Here is a 13,277-nt window from a genome sequence, read left to right on the forward strand (position 1 = left end):
CCAGGTGCATGAGTGGCTAGCGTGAGTCACAGCTAGCCTGCACTCCTGAAAGGAGAGGTGCAGCAGCTAGTAGAACTGTCTCCAAAAGTGTTTCATTCAAAGAATAAGACTACCAATGGAGCAACAGGCCAGAGAGAGGGCTCCCAGATTCTTTGATGCAGTACTGGAGGCCTTAGTCTGGGAGGTGGAAAGGAGGGGAGAAGACATGTTTCTGCAGGTGGCCAGAAGGTCCTCCAGGCACACATTGTGAAGGGAATGGAAGCAGATAGCCACAGAGGTCAATGCAAAGAGTCTGGCCCTGAGGAGCAGACTGCAGTGCCTGAAGAAGTTCAATGACCTCAAGGGTGGTCAAGGTCAATGAACGCATTTTCAAATGCCATCTCCTACCCGCTGCACCAGCGATGTCATTGCACCACACACCCATCACTCACCCATCAGCAATCAGGATTCATGCTTAACTTGCAGATGCTCCACCTCACCCTCCCTCCCTTACCAATGCTGCCTGCCTCACCCCCACATCTTGCTGTTTCCACATACCTCCAGCTATTCAGCTACCAGGCACATCACCCAAATAACTAGTAACCCACTCATTGACATTCTTTTCTCCCTCTTGCAGTATAAGGTTGCACATAACAGGAGATAGCAGCAGAGAACTCGCAGCGACAGGCATGCCTGTATCTCTTGAGTCCATTGGAGGAGACAGTTCTGCGAATTATTGGGCTGGCAGTAACTGAAGCTGTTGCAACTGCTGTCACTGAGAACATCCAGGATGATGGCACTTTCCTGTCTTATATTATTTATTTTATTTTTATTTAGAGATACAGCACTGAAACAGGCCCTTCGGCCCACCGAGTCTGTGCCGACCATCAACCACACAATCATACTCTAACTCCATATTCCTATCACATCCCCATCTGTCCCTATATTTCCCTACCACCTACCTACACTAGGGGCAATTTACAATGACCAATTTATCTATCAACCTGCAAGTCTTTGGCTGTATGCACCTTCTCATTATCCACTTTATCCTCATCTTGCTATTTGGCATGAAGTGGTGTGACTGTGGAGCTGTTGCTTACCACCCAACCCATCTTCCCTCACCCCAATCCTCCCCTTCTGCATTTATGTTTTCAGATATCCATGACCTGCTGCCTAGCCAGCCAGTGCACTCACAATGAAGGGCATGAGCAAGAGCACACATCTGATGAAGAAGCACCATCACTCCATTTGATACTTGCAGTTGCCAGCTCAGATACTGATACTGTGCATACTTTAGAGATTAGTACAGAGGCAGGATCTGCACATGGTGAGTCACCAATTATGAGTGGACTGCAGCCAGAATCAGGGGAAAAGGATATCGTGCATGCCAACTCCCTGGAGGGCGAGATCGCAAATGGATTCTGCTGTAGAGGACTCGGGCAAGGACTTTGATGGGGTGGTGTACATGAGAATGCTGCTGGATATACACTGAGATGCTTGGTGCATTGGCATACCTGTCAGAGAGCTTGTTGTCACTGTCAAGAAGAATGGAGGAGTCTGCCTCTAACTTGGCACAGGGCTTTGTGCAGAGCTTGGACCCCATCCTTTCCAGTGTGGAAGTAGTGGCTAACTCCATGACAGCACTTGCAGACCCATCTGTGAAACAGCATCCGATGGTCGATGACTCAGCTTCCACTGCAAGACGCTGGGTGGGTTCGTACATGCAAGTCTTCTCCACGAACAGTTTAATTCTTTAAAGCTGAAAGTTAATATGCAGTAAGACTAGGCTACTGAGACACAGTCCTGCCATAATAGAGCTAGGATAAGGAAGCTTCTGGCAACCTGCATGTACAGTAATAATTCTTAAAGAGGCTTTACATGAGGAATATCAAGACACAATTTGTAAGGTGTGGTCATTTGTCAACCCTTGGTGAAGGAAAGGTTTGTTTCCTTTCTTCCAATCCTAGGTCCTTAAGCTCATCAGTGCTCAGGGCTTTACCTGGTGAAATTCCTTTGCACTCACAAACTACTTTCTCCCGGGTGAATGTATTTGAGCTAGTGCTGGGCAGGTCAGATGCTATGATGGAGTTGGTGCAGATGGGATCTTGACGAGCTTGGCTGTTCATCTGAATGGCTGGCCTCTTCTTCCTAATCATCCTTTATGATTTCATAAAATACAGAAGCTTGTTTATCTGTGTAAGGGGACTCAGGCATGGACTTTGATGGGGTGGTGTAGAGGAGAAGGAATAATGGTTGAGTGCAAGACCACTGCTATACTTCAACAATACATATAAAGCTGAAACAGTCTGTATTCTTCCTTGCTCTCCTTTTATCATCCTGATCTTGGCACATAGCTTCCTACTTTCCCAGGTCCTACTGCCTCTCCTGTTTGACCAGCAAAGTTTCTTCAATGTATAGACTTAAAGTTTTCAGGATTTGTGTTCCTCCTCCAGCAGCAGTGTTTAGACACTGGTTACATTCTAACTTTTCCTTGTAATGACCTGGTATAGGGTTAAAGGACTGAAACTGGCAGCAGCACCTCTTATCACCTATATGTCTGCATGCATACTGTCATTAGAGGATTTGCAGGTGCAGGTTTCATTTAAATACCTCTGCTTGAAGACTAGCAAAAATCATTGTGGTAGGAAATATGTGTTTTCACAGTCGTTGGGAGTTAACATGGTATATTATTGTTTCTATAAGTTCAGCAGTAAATAGGTCAGGTTTCCTATCATCCAGGCAATGAGACCAAGAAAGCACAAGAAGTAAGGCTGTGAATCATATCACAATCATTCCTACAGAATGCGCATGGGAATAGTGCCTTTACTTACCTTGGCCAACTTTGCGTGGTTATCAAACCTCTGTGGCAGATTTTGAGGTGGTAGAGGTTGCATCAATGCCTCTGCCACCCTTCCCCTTGCCCACCCCCCTCCCTCTAAAGTCTGAACCATCCTCCCATTGGGCTTTCTACCCTGAACCTTCTCTTCTGAACCTTACTACTTCTGAAAGTATATCCAACAATATAACAGTAAATCGGGCAGGAGACCTTCTTGCTGTTGACCAATGCCCATCCCAAGCTGCTCCTTGCTCACTTATTGGTGCCGTGTTCTGATACTGCTGTCTACCAAAATTGTGTGCCCCTTTAATCAGCTGCTATGTTGTAAACTCTAGGGCACCATTAAATTTCCCTCCATTTCAACAGTGATGAGCTATTATAGTATATCTTCTGCCATACTGCCCTGCCAGTTCAGGTAATTTGAATAGGTTAGCAGCGGGGTCATGTGAGTGAAATGCAGTCCTTTCCTGCTACTAACCCATGAACGTGAGATTAAACTGACCTAAATGTTTGAAAACTAGGCTCCACACTTTCCTTTGGGTGATCTGTGTCCTCTTAAGCATTTGCCACAGGACAAAAATGGCAAGTGGCCTTCATATCTTTTATTCTTTTACATTTTAATTTAAAAATTAACATCATGTTTGCATAGTGATGGGCATCCTTTCTCTTTCAGTGAAGGATATATTTCATACTTCATTTATGGTAGGAACAGTACCCAATTCTTGATGTTCAGGTCAGTGGTGGGTCTGATCACTCATGGTTTCATGGTGGTTAAATGATTATATGCTCTGGTAGTTTTAGTGGTGTGTGGGATGGTGGTGGTGAACAGGTATGCTTCTGATCTACGTTGGTCTAGTGGGAATGAGGTGGGGAATGTATTTAGTTCCTTTGTGGTCTGAAAAGGCAGAAATTATTGAGGAGACATTGGCTGAAACTTTATAAATATCTCAAATTTTAGGGCTTCTGAAGTTGAAACCGTAGCTCATTCTCATTTCTAATTAGATCTGAATAGCAATGTCACCGACAAATCAAACATGTGCCATGAATTTGATTCTTAGGGTTGCAGGGACTGCAGAAAATTGAAATGTTTTGATATTTAGTTCCTCTTAAACTGGCATAAGGGTGGAAATTTAAAACTGAGGCAACTTACAGGTCATTGAAACCTGAATTTGAGTTACTGCTTTTATCTACTGTTACCTTTACTGCAACAATCTAAATGGACAAGATATGCCAGGGTGTACAGAAGCCAAATGCTGACACAATGCTGGAAATCTGACACAAAAACAGATGGGCTGGAAATACGCAGCAAGTCTGGCAACACCTGTGGAGAAACAGAGTTAATGTTTCACGTTAAGGACATTTCAATATGCAATATAAATGAAGCAAATGTTTGTCTCTTTGAATGCTTTTGTTTAGATTCCAATTGCATTCTGTTGCGCCAGAAACAATTAACTCGGGAATGATCCGAAAGGCCTACGTCTAATGTTAAGAGTCAGGTTTGTGGAATGGGTGTGTCAGCATTGGAAAGGGGACTTAGGGCAGCACTTGGGGTGGAGACCCACTGTGGTGGGGGGAATCTGCACCCATTTTGACCTGCTCTTCTCTTCTTCAGGTTGCTGGATTCTGCCCTGTTCTGCCAACCTTTCCTGTTTCTATTTCAGATCTGACTTACCCCAGCTACCTCAGCACTTCACACCTCCTTTGTCACTTTTGTGTCTTTAATTTCTTTTATTGTGCTTCTTACAAAAAACATCATCATTGCCATTTTTCATCTCCTGTTTTATTTTTCAATTTCATCCATTTTTCTCTTGTGTGCTTTCCACTACCCCATTTGATCCCATTTAACCCTTCTCATTTTTAATTTTCACAGTTCTGATGAAGGGCTAGATCTAAAAGGTTAACTTGCCTGTTCCCTCCACAAAAGCTTGACTGATCTGCTGAATGTTTCTAGCATGATCTATTTTTGTTTCAAGTTTCCAGCATTTGCAGTGTTTTGTGTCTTAGTCCAAATTTTTTAATTTCTATCTCTGGCATCTGAAATACTCACCAGGGTGAAAAATTTGCTTGGATCAGCTTTACTAACTATGAAAGCTTAAATTAGGCCAGCTCAATGTCTTCTCGTTACCAAAGAAAACAAGTCCAGTTTACTTAACCCTTACTTAGAACTCAGTTTGCTGACACCAACCATCATCTTAGTAGCTCAGCTGTTTCCCCTCCAGGTTAATAATATGCTTCTTACAATTAGGTGACCAGAACTTTGCACAGAATTCCAGCTGAGATCTGACTAATGCCTTAATACAGCAAACAAATAAATATGACATATTTTTGTGGTTGGCAGGAATGAATCTTGACTGCACAGAAGATGCAAGTGGAGTCTGAAATAATGAGAAGGGAAATGGAATTCATGCTTGACTCGGGCCGCACACTATTTTCTGGTCAGCCGTTCAGGCTGACTGATAGTGCTTCCACACAAAATGTGCAAGAGCTTACTTCAAAGACTAAAAGGGATTTAAATTAAGGATATTGTGATTTCTGATCATTTAGGATGACATCATGTTGTGTGGTCTGTACACCACCCACCTGGAGTGAGCGTGAAGAAGCTCCATGTGCAATGGTATTACTTGTTTCATTTTCAGTTTTCTAATATTTTTCGAAGTACTGGGGGCTTTCAACATTTATTTTTCTGATTTTTAAAAATAATTTCCAACTTTTATTTTTAGCTGTTCCTTTTTGCATCAGTAAATATGTGGGGAAAGTTTGTGTTGTAATAAAACAACTGGACAGCAGACTGAAGTTGAAGTCTTGGCAAGAATTCAACAGAACAGAAAGAGCTTAAAAAAAGAGAAGATATATGAAGGGGGTATTACCATACAAACTTTCCCATGGCTCAAGGAGCAACAAAGCTTCCAAGTTGAAGCCACAGTGCCATGGTTTTGAATGGCATTATTTCATGGATGAAGTGGTAAAGATGTAAGAAGGCATGTCCGGGAGATCAGCCGGCACAAGAGTTGAACTGGCCTCACTCATCCTCTGCCACCAACTATATCTGCAGGTCATGACTAACTTCCTTTGTAATGGCCAAGGATAACTGACTCCATAGGCTCTGGGTCAGCATGAGTCCAGTTGCAGTGCTATGCCATCTGGTGCAAGGGGACATACAGTTACCCTGCATGTAAGATGGCACTGCTAGTGGCAGCGAAAGCCCATAGCACCCTCAGCTTTACTCTTTTTGTGCACCCTTTGCCCAAGTCCAAATCATTTATAAATACCAGGAATAAATGTAGACTCAGAATTGACCCCCAACCATTCTCAAATCTGAGCAATATCCATACTCTGTTAACCCCCGCCCCCCCCCCCCCGCCTTTTGTGACAAGTTGCCTGTGAGACACTTATTGAACACCTTTTGAAAATCCATACACACTCCAGTTGCTGCATTTCCTTTATCGATCCAGTTGATCACCTCTTCAAAAAACTCTTCATAAATTCATCACATATGACTTGCCATGTTGGCTGTTCTTGATTGACCCTTGCATTTCTAAATGCTCACTAATTTTATCTTGAATTCTGGATTTCTAGAGTTTACCCATTCCTGAAATTACACTATAATTTTTTTTATTCAATACCCATTCTTGTGATGCGGGCATCGCTGGCAAGGCCAGCATTTATTGGCCTTGAGAAGGCATTGGTGGGCTGTCTTGAACTGCTGCAGTCTGTGCAGTGAAGGTGCTCCCACAATGCTGTTAGGTAGGGATTTCTAGGATCTTAGCCCAGCGACTTTAGTTTCTAGACTCCTGATTAGTTACCTAATGGATCCTTCTCTCCCTTCCTGAAAAAGAGATGATACTTTTATTATCCTCTAGTCTGCCAGCAAGATTTATATACTAGCATCTTCTCTCCATCCCCCAAAGTTTGTAGCAGTTGAATGCATTATAACACTGTACGGACGTCAAACAACCAAATTGCTGGTTTTCCAGCTTGGTATAACCTAAAAGCTAAGTAGGAGGACAGCTATAGAGTGGGTGAGCATTGCTGATAGAGAGGGAAGAGTGACAAGTGGCTTGGCCTCTAAGCAGCTTGGGGAATGGGCTGGGTAAGCAATGGCAAGGAAGTGTGACAAGTAGGACGGTGAGAGTATGTGGCCTGTGTGTTGAGGCCTTGCAATTGGCAGGCACCGAGGAGAGTCTGAGGGAAGCAATGCTAATGATTGATGAGGCAGCGGGGTTAAATAACATTTTAAGAAACAAACCTTAAATTAATGTCATGAAGGATGGAGGAGGGGGGAGAGGATGGGTCAAATGGAGTGAGTAAAAATTATTGTGTGCCATCCTGTCAAAAAGTCCACAATTCCAGAAATTGACTTGGATAAAAAAATTTTTATGGACCTTTACTAGAATAAGAGACCCATAAAGGATTTATTTTCCTCCTGTTTGTAAATGTTAGAAAGTCGGCATGTGAAGGAAAATTTATTGCTAAAATAGTTTATTATGTTGCAGCCATGGAATAGATCATAAAGACTATCATGAGTGAAGTATTCATGACAGTCATAATTTTTACTGCAGTATAAACAATGCATTCTTAATATTGGAATAACTAATAGAAGCATAGAATGATACACAATCCATCAGGTAGCGCAATCCCAATAATCTCATTCCCCTGCTCTTTCCCCAAAACCCTGTATTTTTCCCCCTTCAAGTATTTATACAATTCTCTTTTGAATGTTACTACTGAATCTGCTTCCGCCATCCTTTCAGACAGTGCATTCCAGATCACAACAACTTGCTGTTTAAAAAAATTCTTTCCTCATGGCTCATTACCAATCACCTTAAATCTGTGTCCTCCAGTTACCGATTCTTCTGTCACTGCAAACATTTTTTTACTCTATCAAAACTATTCATGATTTTGAACACCTCTAATAAATCTCCTCTTAACCTTTCTGCTCTGAAGAGAACAACCCCAGCTTTCCCAGTCTCTCCGCAGAATGAAGTCCCTCATCCTTGCTACTATTTTAGTAAATCTCTTCTACACCTTCTCTAAGGCCTTGACATCCTAAAGTGTGGTGCCCCAGAACTGAACACAATATTCTATAGTATGATATCTTCGATCTGACAGACATTAAGCTAAAATAAAGTGCTCCTGCAAAAAAAAAATGCATTTGTGGGACTTTTCTGTTGAGAGGAGTTTAACTTATAAAGCTTCTTGTGGAAAATCATAGTTTTTAAAAACATGAAGCTGTACTTCTCTTGGTTGGGGGTGGGGGTGGTTATTCAGCTGATTTTGAGTCAGAACTCAGTTTTGAAAAGTACAAAACCAAATGTGTGTGTATGTGAGCCAAACAGTCCCTCCACATTCACTTATCTATATCCTAATGTACCTGTACTCCTGAGAAAATTTCTCAGTCTCCCGTTAAAACAAGTGAGGCGAAGGTGAGGTGGGGAGACTAAAGAAATCAAGTGAAGGGAAACATTACAGTGAAAAAAAACAGTTTGTTTTGTGAGAATTGCATTTGGTAAAGCTGCAGCTTGTGTGCACCAACATAGTAGTTTGAATAAGTCTGCAGAGTTAATAGACCAAGTTCACATGTTGCATGTGGGTGGGTAAAATGCCTTCATGTCTGGCTCAGTGGTTTTCCTTCACATCACTGAATCAAGATGTGAGATATTATCTCGCTGCCGATTAATCACTTTTTTTTCTGTTGCTCTGTTTTACTTGGATGGAAACCTAGCATCTTTTCAAAGCCAAGTCATTTATCAGTATGAAGCCCAAAGCTATTCCATTCAGAAAGCACATGTTTGGCTGTAAAGGGTGTGCTGGAATGCACTAATGGCTTTGTAGCTTTTAAAGAGGCGGAACTCAATCCCAGTATCCTTTGCCTTGGGCTTTATGGGACTTTCCAAAACTAAAATCGACCAGATGGCTCAGTATTAAAAATAACCAGAGAAAATTAAACTGAATGTCAACGCTTAACAAAAACATCTACAGTAAATTCCACAGTCGACTAAACACAATACTCCTTATAACTTCGGGTCAGTAAGCTCAACCTTGTGGTCAGTCACTAGAACCATCTGGAAAATGAATTAAGTTTTCACATGGGTATCTTGCAGCACTCGTTCTCATATCTAAAACTTCCTTTAAAAAAAAACAGGCGCTGACTTGTTTGTGAAACTGCAAATTCTGACAGTTCAGTCGAGTACCCGGTTTAATACTTTGAATTGGGTTTAAAGTGCGAGCAATTAGACATATCTTGTTCTAAAAAAGCAGTTCGTATTTTTTTTTATTTTGTCTGTATGGAGCACAAGGTGGAAAGTGATTAAAAATAAATACACTGGAAGCAATCCAGTTTAAATGTGTTGTATTTTCTGGAGAAAACCCCCCAGAAATTTCATTTTTAGCATATACAATGGTAACATTAATTTGATACAAATTACGTCATGTTTTTTGACAAGCAAAAAAGGTAAGGATTGCAGATTTCCTTCCCTATAGGACATTAGTGAACCAGATGGGTTTTTATGATAGTTTCATGGCACCATTACTGAGACTAGCTTTCAATTCCAATTTTTATTAATTAACTGAATTTATTAATTCATTGAATTTGAATTCCACCAGCTGCTGTGGTAGGATTTGAACCCATGTTCCCAGGGCATTAGCCTGGACCTCTGGATTACTAAGTTCAGTGATATTACCACTACACCACCTTTTAACTACGTAATTCTGTCTGTCCGTTCAAGTGACTAATTTAACACTTTGGAAAGTTTAGTGAGACAGAGACAACCCTACAACCACCCACCCACCCTCCTCCCCCAACCCTTCAGACGACAATGGATACTTTATTTGCTAAGGGGCAGTGATGGGACCATACAATCCATGCAATTGAACAGTCTGGTGCTCCGAGTGGATCCCGTCCCGAATTGGATGGATGCTGGGGCCCCTTCAAGGCAAACACTGTCCCTAATGATTGCATTTGAGTGGAGTCCTCAGGGTGAGTTGGCCTGGGAGCTGCAACACCATAGAATCTTCCAACTAAAGCTTCTGTTTGTCCCTGTAGACTTTCTTTCTTATATTCTCCATTGGACCCTCTAGTTTTGAAGGTGGACAAGGAGTGACAGCATTCCTTCATGTGGGCATGCACCGAGACAGTGAGTACCAAAAGTCTATTTGACTGAAATTTTGGAATTCCCTCCCTAAACCTCTCTGTGTCTCTACCTCTCTCTCCTCCTTTGAGATGCTTCTTAAAATCTACCTCTTTGCCTAACAGGTCACCTCTCCTAATATCTCCTTATGTGGCTTGGTGTCAAATTTTGTTTGATAAACATTCCTGTGAAATGCTTTGGGGTACTTTGCTATATCAAAGTCTATGTAAATGCAAGTTGTTGTTATTGCTGTTGGACTTTGTAGCACAAACCAATGCTGCCCACATCCAATGACCATATGCATGCACTTCCAGTAGGCATTGCCAGTCAGAAATAGGAACTGTGGTTGATTTCTGTCTTTCCCTAACCTGAGTGCTTTACTCCTGTAAGTAGAATTTCCACACAACTGGAGAATGCCATACTTTAGACTTCAGACTAATTGTTTTTTTTCCCCTATTAATTTCAGGTAACTATCACTCAACAGAGATTAGAATTTCTTGTTGATTTTGGTTTTATTAAAAGAAACTCTGGTCATTTACTCAACTGCTAACTGACTAAAGAAAGCAAACGGTTCAAATAGAAAAGACCTGGCTGGCATATTTGTGGTGTTTTGATTGTTTTGCCTTGTTTGACTTTTCCTTGCAATTGAGAATATTCAAAGGAAGTGTCTCCATAAAACAGAAAAACACACATACAAAGTTCATTCCTTGAAGTTACTCAAGCAGCTGAATCCTAGGCTAGTGTACAGTATTACAGCAAATCGCCAGGTGCTGGCTCTGCTGGGTCAACTGCCTTCACTTTGATCTTGGAACAATGTGTGACACACCACCTCCTCAAGCTTCCCAAGCCAACAGCACACTAGGCTGTCAATAGCCTCGATGAGCTGGGAAGCCGCATTTGTTATGTCTTTACAACATATTTTCATTTGGGATGGGGGTAGTAATGTATTGACTCACGTAACACAAATTCTAAAATTGTTCTGCACGCATGAAGATATATTTCTCACTCATCTTCCTAGGGAAAGGGCAGACAGAGCATTGAGGCTCAGTCACACAGAGTGGGGAGGTGACCCATACCTCATCTCTCTCCTTTTGTCTGGGATAGAGGAAAATTCGTTGAGAATCTATTTTTAAGAATATATGTTAATACTTTTCATTCTGTATTTTACAACTAAACAAGCTTTGTTTCCTCCTAGGACCAACTTACCTGCCAAAGGCAGGGGTATTGTAGTGTCGTGTAGTGTAGTGGTTATGTTAGAATATCATGCATTGCTCAGTTAGTAGCACTCCTGTTTCTGAGTTAGAAGCTGGTTGGATTAAGACCCACTCCAGAGACTTGAGCACAAAAATCTAAACTGGTACTCCTGTGTACTACTGGAGGAGTGCTGCACTGTTGGAGGTACTGTCTCTCATGAGCCATTAAACTGAGGCCTTGTCTGCTCTCTAAGGTGGACATGAAAGATCCTGTGACACTATTTGAAAGAAGAGCAGGGGGGTTATCCCTGGTATTCTGGCCAGTATAAATCCCCTCAATCAATATCATTAAAAACACATTATCTGGTTATTATTGGGTTGCTGTGCACAAATTGGCTGCTGTGTTTTCGACATTACAACAGTGACAGCACTTCAAAAAGAAATACTTTGTTGGTTTTAAACATTTTGGGACAGTCTGAGTTTGTGAATGTAAATGCCAGACTTTTTTGTTCCTGAAGTAGTCCAGAGAATGGGAGATAAATCTCACCATGGCAGTTTGAGAACATAAATTCAGTTTTAAAAATCTATAAATAATCTAGTATCAGTAAAAATGATAATGAAGCTATCAGATTTTTTATTTTTTTTTAGAGATACAGCACTGAAACAGGCCCTTTGGCCCACCGAGTCTGTGCCGACCAACAACCACCCATTTATACTAACTCTACAGTAATCCCATATTCCCTATCACCAGTTGGTCCACTAATGCCCTTTAGAGAAGGAAACCTGCTGTCCTTAACCAGTCTGGCCTATGTTTGGCTGCAGTCCCACTTGAATATGGTTGACTCTCAACTGCCTACTGAAGTGGTCTCATCAGTTGTATCAAACAGCTACATCATCTACTCAGGGAAACTAGGGATGAGTAATAAATGCCAGCCTTGCCAGTGGTGCCCAGATCCCAAGAATGAATAGTAAATAAAAGTGCAAAAATCCAATCCATGGCTTGAATGAGCATTGTAAACAAATTTTCCTCAGCTTCGGAATAAGGGTTTATTTGAAGTCTATATAGAGTTCTGTTTCAGAGAACCTAGAATGATCTGCGTGATAGTTTGGTGTGCAAAACACACTTCTAACTAGTCCTCAATTCTTTCTCATTTCAATATATGGATAAATCCTGATGACAAACTGGATTTACCTCCAAAACAGCTGTTGGATCTGTGACCTTTTATCAGAGACTTCAGGATGGCTTTTAAGGATAACATTTTTATGGGCTTTCACTATTTGGTAAAACAGCAGTTCAGAAAAAAGTGGACATCAGAATTTTAAAAGAAAATTCCCCTTTTTGTTTCTCTTTTCCTGCCTTTCACTCCTGAAGGCCATGGTCATGCTAAGGTCCATGCTGTTGCCAGCCCTTCGGTAGCTCATCAAAGTGGAACTATTAGAGTTGTCCTCAATGCTGGCAAGGGAACAAATAATCATGTTTCCTGATCATGATTGCTATCTAACAACCCCTTCTGGAAGTACATGTTTGCAAAGTCAGATTGGGCTTAAATGTGGTGCTTCATGTGGTTGAATAGTCACTCACCATTAAAGCTCACATGTGAAGAATTACAGGGACCCCAGCACCCAGAACTTAACCCAGCAAGCAATAAAGACAGAGGGGAAGAAAGGGGAGGGGTGGGGAGATAATTGGTGAGAAAAATTAACAAAGCATAAAATTTTGATACACTGCAACTTTAATATAAATATTGCCAATGCCTATTCTGTTAAAATGCTCTGTAACTGCTGTGTTTTGGGGCTTCTCCTTCTTGCTTCTGCCTCTTGAGTGCATTACATTTCACCACTAAGCCAGGAGGGTAGCAGAGTAAGAATTTTGCATGGATAAACTGAGCTTCCCAGTTTTATTTAAGTATAAATTTCACCTTACAGGGCTACTCTGAAATGATATACATACATCAGATAGGGTTGCTTTTATTTTTGAACGGTTAAATAGCATCTGGGAAAAAGCTATAAGGGATTTTTAAAAAATACACAATACTCAGAGGGAAATGAAACTTGAAACTAGCTAGACAAGCAGACATCATGTGCAGCTGAGTCAGAATATGGGAACTGAACAAAAAGCCCATGTGGATGTCTGGCGAGATA

General features: G+C 41.4%; 1 long non-coding RNA gene across 3 annotated transcripts in view; it reads left to right on the top strand.

Moving 5' to 3' along the window:
- The window catches only part of LOC137376489 (uncharacterized), a 200,683-nt gene that overhangs the window by 32,359 nt on the left and 155,047 nt on the right, over window positions 1-13,277 (top strand). The window contains exons 1-2 of one of the 3 annotated variants that reach the window (XR_010976250.1): window positions 9,665-9,791; window positions 9,893-9,948. The exons of 1 other annotated variant lie outside the window; for it this stretch is intronic. This is a non-coding gene — a long non-coding RNA (uncharacterized lncRNA). Of the gene's footprint in view, window positions 1-9,664; window positions 9,949-13,277 lie in introns of those variants that run through there. One more of the 3 variants, XR_010976248.1, reaches the window with a different exon arrangement.

Source organism: Heterodontus francisci, chromosome 13, assembly GCF_036365525.1.
Source record: "Heterodontus francisci isolate sHetFra1 chromosome 13, sHetFra1.hap1, whole genome shotgun sequence".
Lineage (NCBI taxonomy): Eukaryota > Metazoa > Chordata > Chondrichthyes > Heterodontiformes > Heterodontidae > Heterodontus > Heterodontus francisci.